The sequence below is a fragment of the Pelophylax lessonae genome (assembly GCF_965119305.1).
Source record: "Pelophylax lessonae genome assembly, chromosome: 7".
NCBI lineage: Eukaryota > Metazoa > Chordata > Amphibia > Anura > Ranidae > Pelophylax > Pelophylax lessonae.
The window spans coordinates 30,749,836-30,765,142 of record NC_138774.1 but is presented as its reverse complement, the minus strand read 5'-3'; the positions used below and the strand labels follow the sequence as shown (position 1 = coordinate 30,765,142).

Here is a 15,307-nt window from a genome sequence, read left to right as displayed (position 1 = left end):
AGATACTCAGCATCAAAAACTGCCTGCGCCCTAACAAGAGAAGGATGCTAGTTGACAGAAGCTGCCTGCATCCTAGCAACAGAAGGACACTAAGTGGCTAAGATTACCAACACCTTAGCAAACAGAAAAATGCTAGTCGACAAAAGCTGTCTCCATCCTAACAACAGAAGGACACTATGCATCTTTCTTCAGAATGCTTTGTCAAACATAAGGATGCTAGTCGACAGAGACTGCCTGCGTCCTAGCAACAGAAGGAGGCTAGGTGACTTTAACCACCTGTTTCCTAGCAACAGAAAGCATGTTGGACAACAAAAGCCACCTGCATCCTAGCGATACAAGGGAGCTAGTCAACAGAAACAGTCTGTTTCCTAGCAACAGAAGGACGCTGGCCAGCAGCAGGTGCCTGCATCCAAGCAACAGAGGGAGACTAGGTGGCTAAAATCGCCAGCATCATGTTAACAGAAGGATGCTAGGTGGCTGAAATCTCCAGCGCCATAGCAACAGAAGAATGCTCAGTAACTTCCTTTAGAAGCTGCCTGCATCCTAGCAATAAGCACTGAAGCCAACTGCCTCCTAGCAGCAGGAGAACGCTGAGCAGAAAAATCTGCTTGCTTCCTTGCAATAGAAGGACAGTAGTCAGCAGAAGACACCTGCCTCCTAGCAACAGAAGGATGCTGAGCATCAAAATCTGCTTGTTTCCTTGCAATAGAAGGATGCTAGTTGTCAAAAGCGACCTGCCCCCCAGCAACAAAAATAAACTAGGTAACAGCAGATGCCTGTGTCCTAGCAACAGGAGGATGCTAAGCATCAGTAGGCGCCTGCATCTTAGCAACACAAGGGCACTAGGTGGCTTAACTCCCCAGCAGAAGGACTCTAAGTGACTTCCTTCAGAGGCTGCAGCTACTCAGCCCCATACATTAACCACTTAAGCCCCGGAAGATTTTACCCCCTTCCTGACCAGGGGGTATTTTGCTTTCTTTTGGTGGTATTTGATCACCTGTGCAATTTTTTGATCATGCGCTATAAACAAAAAAAGAGCGTAAATTTTGCAAAAATAACAATATTTTTCACATTTTTTTATATGAAATTCCCCCCCAAAAAAATGTAAAAATCAAAATTTTTTAACATTTTCGGCCAATTTGTTTTATGCTACCTATGTTTGGTAAAAAAAATCGCAAAAAGCGTATTTTGATTGGTTTGCGCAAAAGTTATCGCGTTTACTAACAAAGGGAAAGATTTTTGTCATTTTTGTTGTTTTTTTTTTAACGCGTAATGGCGGCGATCTGCAATATTTTTTGCGGTACTGCGACATTGCGGCGGACAGATCGGACCCTTGACTGACATTTTTGACACTTTTGGGGTTACCAGTGTCTCATCGAGTCCGTCCTCCCGCCTCCTCCTCGGCCACAGGATCCCCCGCTCTCCTCGAGTCCGTCCTCCCGCTTCCTCCTCTGCCACACGATCCCCGCTCTCCTCGAGTCCTCCCACCTCCTCCTCGGCCACATGATCCCCCACTCTCCTCGAGTCCGTCCTCCCGCCTCCTCCTCGCCCACACGATCCCCCACATCTCCTCGAGTCTGTCTTCCCGCCTCCTCCTCTGCCACACGATCCCCGCTCTCCTCGAGTCCGTCCTCCTGCCTCTTCCTTGGCCACACGATTTCCCGTGTCTCATCGAGTCCGTCCTCCCGCCTCCTCCTCGGCCACAGGATCCCCCACTCTCCTCGAGTCCGTCCTCCCGCTTCCTCCTCTGCCCGCCTCTTCCTTGGCCACACAATCCCCCGCGTCTCCTCGAGTCCGTCCTCCCGCCTCCTCGGCCACACGATCCACCGCGTCTTCTCGAGTCCGTCCTCCCGCCTCCTCCTCGGCCACACGATCCCCCGCGTCTCCTCGAGTCCATCCTCCCGCCTCCTCTTTGGCCACACGATCCCCCGCGTCTCCTCGAGTCCGTCCTCCCGCCTCCTCTTTGGCCACACGATCTACCGCGTCTCCTTGAGTCCGTCCTCCTGCCTCCTCCTCGGCCACACGATCCCCCGCTCTCCTCGAGTCCGTCCTCCCGCCTCCTCCTCGGCCACACGATCCACAGCGTCTCCTCCAGTCCGTCCTCCCGCCTCCTCATAGGCCACACGATCCCCCGCTCTCCTCGAGTCCGTCCTCCCACCTCCTCCTTGGCCACACGATCCCCCGCTCTCCTCGAGTCCGTCCTCCTGCCTCCTCCTTGGCCACACGATCCCCCGCTCTTCTCGAGTCCATCCTCCTGCCTCCTCCTCAGCCACACGATCCCCCGCTCTCCTCGAGTCCGTCCTCCCGCCTCCTCCTTGGCCACACGATCCCCCGCTTTCCTCGAGTCCGTCCTCCCGCCTCCTCCTCAGCCACATGATCCCCCGCTCTCCTCAAGTCCGTCCTCCCGCCTCCTCCGCATCTCCTCGAGTCCGTCCATCCCCGAGATGTCAGCGGCTTGGGTAACGCAGGAAAGCGCGTTACTCAAGCCGAGTAAAGTAATGCAGTTACAAATGTAACTTACGTTACCCAAAAAAGTAACGTAGTTAACTTGTAACTCGTTACCCCCAACACTGTATATATATATATATATAAATAAAATGTTTGGAGGTTCTGAGTCATTTTCCAGCAGAAAATAAATAAAAGAAATACTGATTTGAAGCTATAAACAACAAATGTCAGAAAAACGTTGGATCCTTAATTCACATTTTCAAACATACATAGCAGCTACCAGGATGGCCGAGTGGTTAAGGCGTTGGACTTAAGATCCAATGGACATATGTCCGCGTGGGTTCGAACCCCACTTCTGGTATCACCTTTTTGTACACAATCCCCCGCGTCTCCTCGAGTCCGTCCTCCCGCCTCCTCTTCGGCCACGCGATCCCATGCTCTCCTCGAGTCCGTCCTCCCGCCTCCTCCTCGGCCACACGATCCCCCGCTCTCCTCGAGTCCGTCCTCCCGCCTCCTCCTTGGCCACACGATCCCCCGTGTCTCCTCGAGTCAGTCCTCCCGCCTCCTCCTCGGCCACACGATCCCCTGCTCTCCTCAAGTCCGTCCTTCCGCCTCTTCCTTGGCCACACGATCCCCCGCTCTCCTCGAGTCCATCCTCCCGCCTTCTCCTTGGCCACACGATCCCCCACGTCTCCTCGAGTCCGTCCTCCCGCCTCCTCCTCGGCCACACGATCCCCCGCTCTCCTCGAGTCCGCCCTCCCGCCTCCTCCTCGGCCTGCGCGAGATGTCAGCGGCTTGGGTAACGCAGGAAAGCCGAGTAAAGTAATGCAGTTACAAATGTAACTTACGTTACCCAAAAAAGTTACGTAGTTAACTTGTAACTCGTTACCCCCAACACTATATATATTTATATATATATAGAAAATGTTTGGAGGTTCTGAGTCATTTTCCTGCAAAAAATCTGATGTGAAGCTATAAACAACAAATGTCAGAAAAAGGTTGGATCCTTAATTCACATTTTCGAAGATATATACCATCTACCAGGATGGCCGAGTGGTTAAGGCGTTGGACTTAAGATCCAATGGACATATGTCCGCGTGGGTTCGAACCCCACTTCTGGTATCACCTTTTTGTACACAATCCCTCGAGTCCATCCTCCCGCCTCCTCCTTGGCCACACGATCCACCGCGTCTCCTCGAGTCCGTCCTCCCGCCTCCTCCTCGGCCACGCGATCCTCCCCTCCCCTCGGGTCCGTCCTCCCGCCTCCTCCTTGGCCACACGATCCCCTGCTCTCCTCGAGTCCGTCCTCCCGCCTCCTCCTCGGCCACACGATCTCCCGCTCTCCTCGAGTCCGTCCTCCCGCCTCCTCCTTGGCCACACGATCCCCCGCTCTCCTCGAGTCCGTCCTCCCGCCTCCTCCTTGGCCACACGATCCCCCGCGTCTCCTCGAGTCCGTCCTCCCGCCTCCTCCTCGGCCACACGATCCCCCGCTCTCCTCGAGTCCGCCCTCCCGCCTCCTCCTCGGCCTGCGCAAGATGTCAGCGGCTTGGGTAACGCAGGAAAGCCGAGTAAAGTAATGCAGTTACAAATGTAACTTACGTTACCCAAAAAAGTAACGTAGTTAACTTGTAACTCGTTACCCCCAACACTATATATATTTATATATATATAGAAAATGTTTGGAGGTTCTGAGTCATTTTCCTGCAAAAAATCTGATGTGAAGCTATAAACAACAAATGTCAGAAAAAGGTTGGATCCTTAATTCACATTTTCGAAGATATATACCATCTACCAGGATGGCCGAGTGGTTAAGGCGTTGGACTTAAGATCCAATGGACATATGTCCGCGTGGGTTCGAACCCCACTTCTGGTATCACCTTTTTGTACACAATCCCTCGAGTCCGTCCTCCCGCCTCCTCCTCGGCCACACGATCTCCCGCTCTCCTCGAGTCCGTCCTCCCGCCTCCTCCTTGGCCACACGATCCCCCGCTCTCCTCGAGTCCGTCCTCCCGCCTCCTCCTTGGCCACACGATCCCCCGCGTCTCCTCGAGTCCGTCCTCCCGCCTCCTCCTCGGCCACACGATCCCCCGCTCTCCTCGAGTCCGCCCTCCCGCCTCCTCCTCGGCCTGCGCAAGATGTCAGCGGCTTGGATAACGCAGGAAAGCCGAGTAAAGTAATGCAGTTACAAATGTAACTTACGTTACCCAAAAAAGTTACGTAGTTAACTTGTAACTCGTTACCCCCAACACTATATATATTTATATATATATAGAAAATGTTTGGAGGTTCTGAGTCATTTTCCTGCAAAAAATCTGATGTGAAGCTATAAACAACAAATGTCAGAAAAAGGTTGGATCCTCAATTCACATTTTCGAAGATATATACCATCTACCAGGATGGCCAAGTGGTTAAGGCGTTGGACTTAAGATCCAATGGACATATGTCCGCGTGGGTTCGAACCCCACTTCTGGTATCACCTTTTTGTACACAATCCCTCGAGTCCATCCTCCCGCCTCCTCCTTGGCCACACGATCCACCGTGTCTCCTCGAGTCCGTCCTCCCGCCTCCTCCTCGGCCACGCGATCCTCCCCTCCCCTCGGGTCCGTCCTCCCGCCTCCTCCTTGGCCACACGATCCCCTGCTCTCCTCGAGTCCGTCCTCCCGCCTCCTCCTCTGCCACACGACCCCCCGCTCTCCTCGAGTCCGTCCTCCCGCCTCCTCCTTGGCCACACGATCCCCCGTGTCTCCTCGAGTCCGTCCTCCCGCCTCCTCCTCGGCCACACGATCTCCCGCTCTCCTCGAGTCCGTCCTCCCGCCTCCTCCTTGGCCACACGATCCCCCGCTCTCCTCGAGTCCGTCCCCCCGCCTCCTCCTTGGCCACACGATCCCCCGCGTCTCCTCGAGTCCGTCCTCCCGCCTCCTCCTCGGCCACACGATCCCCCGCTCTCCTCGAGTCCGCCCTCCCGCCTCCTCCTCGGCCTGCGCAAGATGTCAGCGGCTTGGGTAACGCAGGAAAGCCGAGTAAAGTAATGCAGTTACAAATGTAACTTACGTTACCCAAAAAAGTTACGTAGTTAACTTGTAACTCGTTACCCCCAACACTATATATATTTATATATATATAGAAAATGTTTGGAGGTTCTGAGTCATTTTCCTGCAAAAAATCTGATGTGAAGCTATAAACAACAAATGTCAGAAAAAGGTTGGATCCTTAATTCACATTTTCGAAGATATATACCATCTACCAGGATGGCCGAGTGGTTAAGGCGTTGGACTTAAGATCCAATGGACATATGTCCGTGTGGGTTCGAACCCCACTTCTGGTATCACCTTTTTGTACACAATCCCTCGAGTCCATCCTCCCGCCTCCTCCTCGGCCACGCGATCCCCCCCTCCCCTCGAGTCCGTCCTCCCGCCTCCTCCTCGGCCACGCGATCCCCCGCTCTCCTCGAGTCCGTCCTCCCGCCTCCTCCTCGGCCACGCGATCCCCCGCTCTCCTCGAGTCCGTCCTCCCACCTCCTCCTTGGCCACGCGATCCCCCGCTCTCCTCGAGTCCGTCCTCCCACCTCCTCCTTTGCCACACCTTCCCCTGCTCTCCTCGAGTCCGTCCTCCCGCCTCCTCCTTGGCCACACCATCCCCCGCTCTCCTCGAGTCCATCCTTCCGCCTCCTCCTTGGCCACACGATCCCCCGCTCGCTCTCCTCGAGTCCGTCCTCCCACCTCCTCCTCGGCCACGCAATCCCCCGCTCTCCTCGAGTCCGTCCTCCCACCTCCTCCTTGGCCACACGATCCACCGCGTCTCCTCGAGTCCATCCTCCTGCCTCCTCCTCAGCCACACGATCCCCCGCTCTCCTCGAGTCCGTCCTCCCGCCTCCTTCTTGGCCACACGATCCCCCGCTCTCCTCGAGTCCGTCCTCCCGCCTCCTCCTTGGCCACACGATCCCCCGCTCTTCTCGAGTCCATCCTCCCGCCTCCTCCTCAGCCACACGATCTCCCGCTCTCCTTGAGTCCGTCCTCCCGCCTCCTCCTTGGCCACACGATCCCCCGCTCTTCTCGAGTCCATCCTCCCGCCTCCTCCTCGGCCACACGATCCCCCGCTCTCCTCGAGTCCGTCCAACCGCCTCCTCCTTGGCCACACGATCCCCCGCTCTCCTCAAGTCCGTCCTCCCACCTCCTCCTCGGCCTGCGCGAGATGTCAGCGGCTTGGGTAACGCAGGAAAGCCGAGTAAAGTAATGCAGTTACAAATATAACTTACGTTACCCAAAAAAGTAACGTAGTTAACTTGTAACTCGTTACCCCCAACACTATATATATATATATATATATATATATATATATATATATATATATATATATATATATATATATATATATATATATATATATATATATATATAGAAAATGTTTGGAGGTTCTGAGTCATTTTCCAGCAAAAAATCTGATGTGAAGCTATAAACAACAAATGTCAGAAAAAGGTTGGATCCTTAATTCACATTTTTGAGGATATATACCATCTACCAGGATGGCCGAGTGGTTAAGGCGTTGGACTTAAGATCCAATGGACATATGTCCGCGTGGGTTCGAACCCCACTTCTGGTATCACCTTTTTAATATGAAATTTGATTTTTGGTGGTACAGAGGAGGCTCCATAGACCTACCTAGGCTCTGGTATATGAAGGGGGGGGTGCATACTGGGAATAACCCCAATGTAATTGTGTGGAATGGTGTCTGGTAATATAAGCCCGACCTCCTCATGAAGGTTGGAAGTGAATATCGGCGCCTCAGAATGTTACCTCAGCAGAGATTGGGCGGCCCGGCCACGTGACCTCAGGCCGCCCTTCACACACACCTGATTGGAGAACCACAGCCGTCGCCTCCCCCCTGAACTACATTTCCCATGATGCCCCACCCAGCCGACGCGACATCCAGGGGACGACGGGAAGTGTAGTTCGGTGGCGCTCAGGTGCGAATCTGCCGCCGCGGACCGCAATACTCATTACCCACACTGCAGCCGGGGAGGTGAGTGGTGCCGCGCATGCGCGGGGGGCTGCCTGGCGTTATTGTGCTGGATGGATGGAGGGAGCAGCAGCTGCGTGCGGTGATTTACCGGGAAAGGGTCGTGAGGTAAGCTGGGGGACCTCCACACCTCCATTGCAGTCCTAGTGGGGTTGTCTGTCAGCTTTGTCATGGCTGGGGCTGTCCTCCACACACCATGAAACATATTCATCGCACCTCCAGTGCGCCGAATCCGTCGCGCTGGAAAATTAGGCGCTACGCGTGCGAATACGTCCCTCGGTGACCCCGCCTTTGCCCTGATGTCAGACGCATAGGCTGGGTTTGCGCCATGGCAACGCACGCGCGTCAATAGACGTTTGTCCGCGCGTTAACGTACAACGGGTCACGAAATCCGTTCGTTTGAACAGGCTGCGCCAAAAATAAACATTCGCTTTTTTTTTTGTTTTTTACCACTTCTAGCCCAGCTCTCTACTTGGAACCCCCCAACATTATTTACATACTTTTTAGCAGAGACCCTAAAGAATAAAATGGCGGCCGTTGCAATTTTATACGCCACACTGTATTTGCGTAGCAGTTTTTCAAAACGCAATTTTCATAATACACTGAATACATTGGATAGTATCGCAATGCATTGGATAGTATCGCAATACATTGTATACATTGGATAGTATCGCAATACATTGGATAGTATCGGAATACATTGTATACATTGGATAGTATTGCAATACATTGGATAGTATCGCAATACATTGGATAGTATCGCAATACATTGGATACATTGGATAGTATCGCAATACATTGGATAGTATCGCAATACATTGGATACATTGGATAGTATCGCAATACATTGGATACATTGGATAGTATCGCAATACATTGAATACATTGGATGGTATCGCAATACATTGGATACATTGGATAGTATCACAACACATTGGATAGTATCGCAATACATTGGATACATTGGATAGTATCGCAATACATTGGATACATTGGATAGTATCGCAATACATTGGATACATTGGATAGTATCGCAATACATTGAATACATTGGATGGTATCGCAATACATTGGATACATTGGATAGTATCGCAATACATTGAATACATTGGATAGTATCACAATACATTGAATACATTGGATAGTATCGCAATACATTGAATACATTGGATAGTATCACAATATATTGTATACATTGGATAGTATCACAATACATTGGATAGTATCACAATATATTGTATACATTGGATAGTATCGCAATACATTGTATACATTGGATAGTATCGCAATACATTGTATACATTGGATAGTATTGCAATACATTGAATACATTGGATAGTATCACAATACATTAAATTCTGAGTATAGTATCGCAATACATTGAATACATTGGATAGTATCGGAATACATTGTATACATTGGATAGTATCGCAATACATTGTATACATTGGATAGTATCGCAATACATTGTATACATTGGATAGTATCGCAATACATTGTATACATTGGATAGTATCGCAATACATTTTATACATTGGATAGTATCGCAATACATTGTATACATTGGATAGTATCGCAATACATTGTATACATTGGATAGTATCGCAATACATTGTATACTTTGGATAGTATCGCAATACATTGTATACATTGGATAGTATCGCAATACATTAAATACATTGGATAGTATCGCAATACATTGGATAGTATCGCAATACATTGGATAGTATCGCAATACATTAAATACATTGGATAGTATCACAATATATTGTATACATTGGATAGTATTGCAATACATTGGATATTATCGCAATACATTGGATAGTATCGCAATACATTGTATACATTGGATAGTATCGCAATACATTGGATAGTATCGCAATACATTGGATAGTATTGCAATACATTGAATACATTGGATAGTATCACAATACATTAAATTCTTAGTATAGTATCGCAATACATTGAATACATTGGATAGTATCGCAATACATTGGATAGTATCGCAATACATTGTATACATTGGATAGTATCGCAATACATTGTATACATTGGATAGTATCGCAATACATTGTATACATTGGATAGTATCGCAATACATTGGATAGTATCGCAATACGTTGAATACATTGGATAGTATCACAATACATTGTATACATTGGATAGTATCGCAATACATTGTATACATTGGATAGTATGGCAATACTTTGCATAGTATGGCAATACTTTGCATAGTATCTCAATACTTTGGATAGTATTGCGATACATTGGATAGTTTTGCGATACATTGGATAGTATCGCAAAATATTGTATAAATTGGGATAGTATTGCAATACATGGTATACATTGGATAGTATCGCAATACATATACATTGGATAGTATCGCAATACATATACATTGGATAGTATCGCAATACATATACATTGGATAGTATCGCAATACATTTTATACATTGGATAGTATCGCAATACTTTGCATAGTATTGCGATACATTGGATAGTATCGGAAAATATTGTATAAATTGGATGGTATCACGATACATTGGATAGTATTGCAATTAGGGATGCACCGAATATTCGGCGGCCGAACATTATTCGGCCGAAAATAGAGGAAATAGCACTTTCGGCATTCGGCCGAATAAGTCAAAAGGCCGAATAATTTTGAGCCGAACAATGTCAGCTTCCGCCCTGACCGCTCACCTTCCTCATTGCGGCTCGCGGCTCCCTTCTCACACGCCGCCGGTGTCCTGTCCGGCCGCGAGTAGGGGGTGTGACGTCACGCACGCGTCCCGCCCCCTGCTCCTGACTGCGGCTCCTTCACACTAGGTCCACGCCCCGCCCCCCTGTTCGCGGCTTTTGGCTCTGGCTGCAGTCCAGGTATGTGATGTGGAGCTGAGCACATTTGGGGGAGAATACGGTAGCTGGCAGCTGCACAAGCATTAGTGTGCAGACTGCCATATGTTGTTGCCACTTGCCATGCTCATTACATTAGAGTGCCCTATAAAGTGCCCCTTAAAAAAAAAAAAAAGAAAGAAAATGTGCCCAACAGAGTGCTCCCTTGACATAAAATGTGGCCATCAGCGTTCCCCTTATTTTATGCTAAGGGACATGCTGATGAGCATATTTTATGTTAAGGGGCACTCTGATGGGCATATTTTATTTTAAGGAGCACGCTAATGGGCATATTTTATGTTAAGAGCAACGCTGATTTAAATGTTTTGTTTTGCCCATCAGCGTGCCCCCTAACATAAAATGTGCCCATCAGCGTGCCCCCTAAAAATTGGCAAAATAAATGGAAAAAATGCGAAACACCGCGTTCGGTATTCGGCCTTCGGCCAAGCATTTCATTATTATTCGGCTTCGGCTTCGGCCAAGAATTTCATTTCGGTGCATCCCTAATTGCAATACATTGTATACATTGGATAGTATTGCAATTCTTTAGGTACATTGGATAGTACCACATTTACATTTGTATACATTGGATAGAATCGCAATACATCAGATAGTATCATATAGGATTGTAAACATTTTTTTATTCTTTTTTTCCTTCTATTGGTTGAACAGAATGAACTTGTGTCTTTTCTTGACCAAACTAACTTTGTAACTATGTTACCCCCCACCCCACCATAACTTCCCCTTACCCGTTGCACATGATTGTTCTCCTATTCCATAATTCCACCCCCTTCATTCTCTCCTCTTTGTAAATAAAAAAAAACAAAAAAAACAAAAAACAAAACAAAAACCCTTTGGAGAGGAAACATTGGACCATATACTTCTGGATTCCATGATTGTAGGGGGTGACATTATCAACTCTCAAGCAGCTTTAGCGGAATGCTAAGTACTCCTAGAAGGTGATAGGGTATTTTGGTGTGAGGTTTAACCAGCTACCAGGATGGCCGAGTGGTTAAGGCGTTGGACTTAAGATCCAATGGACATATGTCCGCGTGGGTTCGAACCCCACTTCTGGTATCACCTTTTTGATACAAAATATTCACCTAATTTCTTCACAAATCACACTTGTCACATTGGATCCTGCCAGGATATTCCAAGAACCCCCTACAAATAACAGGGAGACAATATTCAGAGCTATAGTGCTCTTATGCAAATTTGTCACCATGTGGTTGATTTACTAAACCTGGAGAGCACACAGTGTGGTGCAGCTCTGCATAGAAACCAATCAACTTTTTTTTTGTCAAAACGTATTTGAACAAGCTGAAGTTAGAAGCTGATTGGCTACCATGCAGAGCTGCGCCAAATTTTGCACTCTCCAGTTTTAGTAAATCAACCCCCCCACATCAAAGTGTGATTAGGAAGTAAACTCAAACATGTGCCAATGTTTACCTGTCAGGCAGAGGTGGAGTCCTTGTCTTTACTCTTTAGCAGAACGTGCGGTGCTGCTTTCTGACTTTTAACCACTTAAGTCCCCGGAGGATTTGGCTGCTCAAAGACCAGGCCCTATTTTGCGATTCAGCACTGCGTGACTTTAACGGACAATTGCACGGTCGTGCGACGCTGTACTAAATTGACGTCCTTTTTTTCCCACAAACAGAGCTTTCTTTTGGTGGTATTTGATCACCTGTGCGATTTTTACTTTTTGCACTATAAACAAAAAAAGAGCGACAATTTTGAAAAAATAACAATATTTTTCACATTTTTTATATGAAATTCTCAAAAAAAAATGTAAAAATCAAATTTTTTTAACATTTTAGGCCATTTTGTTTTCTGCTACATATTTTTTGTAAAAAAAAAAACGTAATAAGCGTATTTTGATTGGTTTATTGCAAAAGTTATTGCGTTTACTAACTACGGAAAAGATTTATTGTGTTTCTTTTTTTTTAACAAGTAATGGCGGTGATCTGCGATTTTTTTTTTAATTCTTTTTTTTGCGGGACTGCGACATTGCGTTGGACAGATCGGACGTTTGACTGACATTTTTGACACTTTTGGGGGTACCAGTGACATTACTACAGTAATCAGTGCTATACATATGCAATGTTACTGTAAAAATGACACTGGCAGGGAAGGGGGTTAACTTTATTGGTGATCAAGGGGTTAAGTGTGTCCCTAGGGGCGTGATTCTAACTGTCAGGGGGCGTGGCTTGTTAGATCATCACAGAGACATACCATCCTACATAACAGGATCACATAGCCTCTGTGATGATCTAAGGGAGAATGACAGACGGTTGTGTTTACATCAGCCGTCTGTCTTTCTCCCTCTCCTGAGTGAGATTGCGAGCCACCGGCGGACATCGGAGCCGCCGGTCACACGCTCGGGGAAGGCAGGGAACAAGCAGGGAAATCCAGGATCGATCGAAGCTAAAAGTGTTTGTAAACCCCTTGGGGCCCCTTTCACACGAGCGCCTCCACTCAGCGGAGGATCTCTCCGCTGTTTCCTGCTGTGCAGATGACAGGTCCGTGTCTGCTCCGCTGTGCAGAGAAGACACAGCCTGCTCTTCTCTAGAGGGGAATCTGGAAACAGAAACCACTTGTCCGTTTCAATCCGATGTCATCTGATCTAATCCGCTGGGTGGATGGAGATTAGGACCACCATCTGTCCATCAGATGGCGGCGGGGGTCAGCGGACGTGTCTGCTGACCTCCACCGCTTCATAGGAGAGACTGGAGGGTCTAAACAGGTCCACCTAAAAACGAAAAGTCGGAGCTGATCAGACAGCCCATGTGAAAGAGGTCTTACATCTACCCAGATAAGTGACTGGCCTCAGGTGATACACAGAGATGAAACAAATCTTCCTACATATGTTGTACCTTTTTATCTGCAGTCTTCTCTTCTCTACAAAGTTCAAAGTACTGAATTTATATAACTTGTCTGAGGCTGGGTATGCACTGTGTGTGGATGCGGCTCACAGTAGAGGTCCGGTGCGTCCCCTTTTTCGTCTGCTGCAAGGCATGTTTGCATAGACGACTAAGTTGCCGCCTTCCTATATAAGTTGTACCTGTTTATCTGCAGTCTTCCCTTCTCTACATGTGTTCAAAGTTCTGAATTTATATAACTTGTCTGAGGCTGGGTATGCAGACGCGGCTGACAGCAGGGGTCCTCTGTTCTCTGTTTCAGGGATGAATCGGGGCCCCAATTTTTGCCTGAATTCGGACCTGAAATGGAGCCAAAGACGCACAGGACCCCTGTGCAATGCGCTCTGCAGCCGCCCCGGAGATGTGTGAACCGGCTCCATTGAGAGCCGGTCACAGTCTCCTGTCATGCGAATTGGATGCGGGGAAACCCAAATCCGACTTGCATCAGTGTGAACCCAGCCTGAGAGTTTCAAAAGAAAAAGGGGGCATGGAGCTGATGTTACACTCAGCAGAGCTCAGTGAGGAAAGGTGACAGCTGATTGGAGGGAAGAGACACACCCCCTTCATACAGCACACAGGAACAGAGCTGAGGCTGTCAATCACAGGCTGTGTGCTGATAATCCCTCTAATCCCACCTCCCCTTAGTGTCAGGAAAACTTGTCTGAAGTGACTCATGCAGATAGCAGAAGAACGAGGCAGCAGACAGAATTAATCGGGACTGATGAGGCGGCACTGATAAGGCAGCATTGATGGGCACTGATAAGGCAGTATTGTTGGCAGCATTAAGGGGCACTGATTAGGCGGCATTGATGGGAACTAACATGGGCACTGATGAGGCTGCTCTGATAAGGTAGCATTGATGGGCACTGATGAGGCTGCATTGATAGGACAGCATTGATGGACACTAATAGGGGCATCAATGAGCCGGCACTGATAAGGCAGCATTGATGGGCACTGATAAGGCAGTATTGTTGGCAGCATTAAGGGGCACTGATAAGGCAGCATTGATGGGCACTAACATGGGCACTGATGAGGCTGCACTTATAAGGCAGCATTGATGGGCACTGATAAGGCAGCATTGATGGGCACTAATATGGACAGCGATAAGGCAGCATTGATGGGCACTAATAGGTGGCCACATTCAGAGCCGCCAGTTCCTGCTCTAGGGAGTCTCCCTGGACAGCTCGATCTAGATGCGCACCTAGCAGGAGGGAGGAGAGAGGTGCACAGGGCACACTTCCTGCCAGGGGCTCCACTCCAGCCCTGTCAGTTCCATTCCCCCCCAGACCCACTGTTCCTACTACTTTACAGCCCCCCGTCTGCTCTAACCAGTCCGTCACAGTCCCGCCCCTCTCCTCCTTTAACCCAGCTTCACAGCGCTTCCTTTCCCCACCCCTGGCATCAGAAAACAAAAGTTCCTGCCGAGTGCCCGGCAATGGTGCGCCCGGCTGCTCCCTCCATGCTAGCCACTGGGGCTGACACCAGGTGCCAGTCTGCATTTTCTAGTCGCAATGGCGACCTGGCGCCTGGGGTTTGTTGATCCCTGCCTTAAGGGGCGGACCTAAGACTCCATACACTCACAGGACGTCCTCCATCTTCCAGGTTGAAACAGGTTGTAAACTCTTTAAAAAAAAAAACCCTGTAAGACAAAGGCATAATGAGCTTACCTTAGGACAAAGCCCCCTGCAGCGCCGCCCGCACACCGATGTCACCGCTGACATTTTCCCCGGAGTTATTTCCGAGTTCACGGCCTCCAGCGCTGTGATTGGCCGGAGCCGCGATGACTTCAGTCCTGCGCATGCACGCGGGAGTCGCCATTTACGGCACGGCTCGGAAGGAACGACATCTGTGGCCGTTCTTCAGAGCGCATACGCCAGTGATGTCACTGGCTGCATGTCATGTAAATATTTCCTAAATGGTACAAGTTTAGGAGATATATACACTACCTATAGGTAAATGTTTGCTGAGGAAGTTTACTTCCTCTTGAAGTAAATTCAGCATCATTTAGGATAGAAGACGGAGGTCAATTTTTG

At 48.7% G+C, this 15,307-nt stretch overlaps 1 protein-coding gene across 3 annotated transcripts in view; it reads left to right on the top strand.

Annotated features, from left to right (window-relative positions):
* The first annotated feature begins 7,454 nt into the window (after nt 1-7,454).
* LOC309559330 (uncharacterized protein) overlaps nt 7,455-15,307 on the top strand; it is a 40,394-nt gene continuing 32,541 nt past the window's right edge. For all 3 annotated transcript variants that reach the window (XM_082262561.1, XM_082262560.1, XM_082262559.1), the window contains exon 1: nt 7,455-7,572. The gene's annotated coding sequence lies outside the window, so the exon portion shown is untranslated. The remainder of the gene's footprint in view (nt 7,573-15,307) is intronic.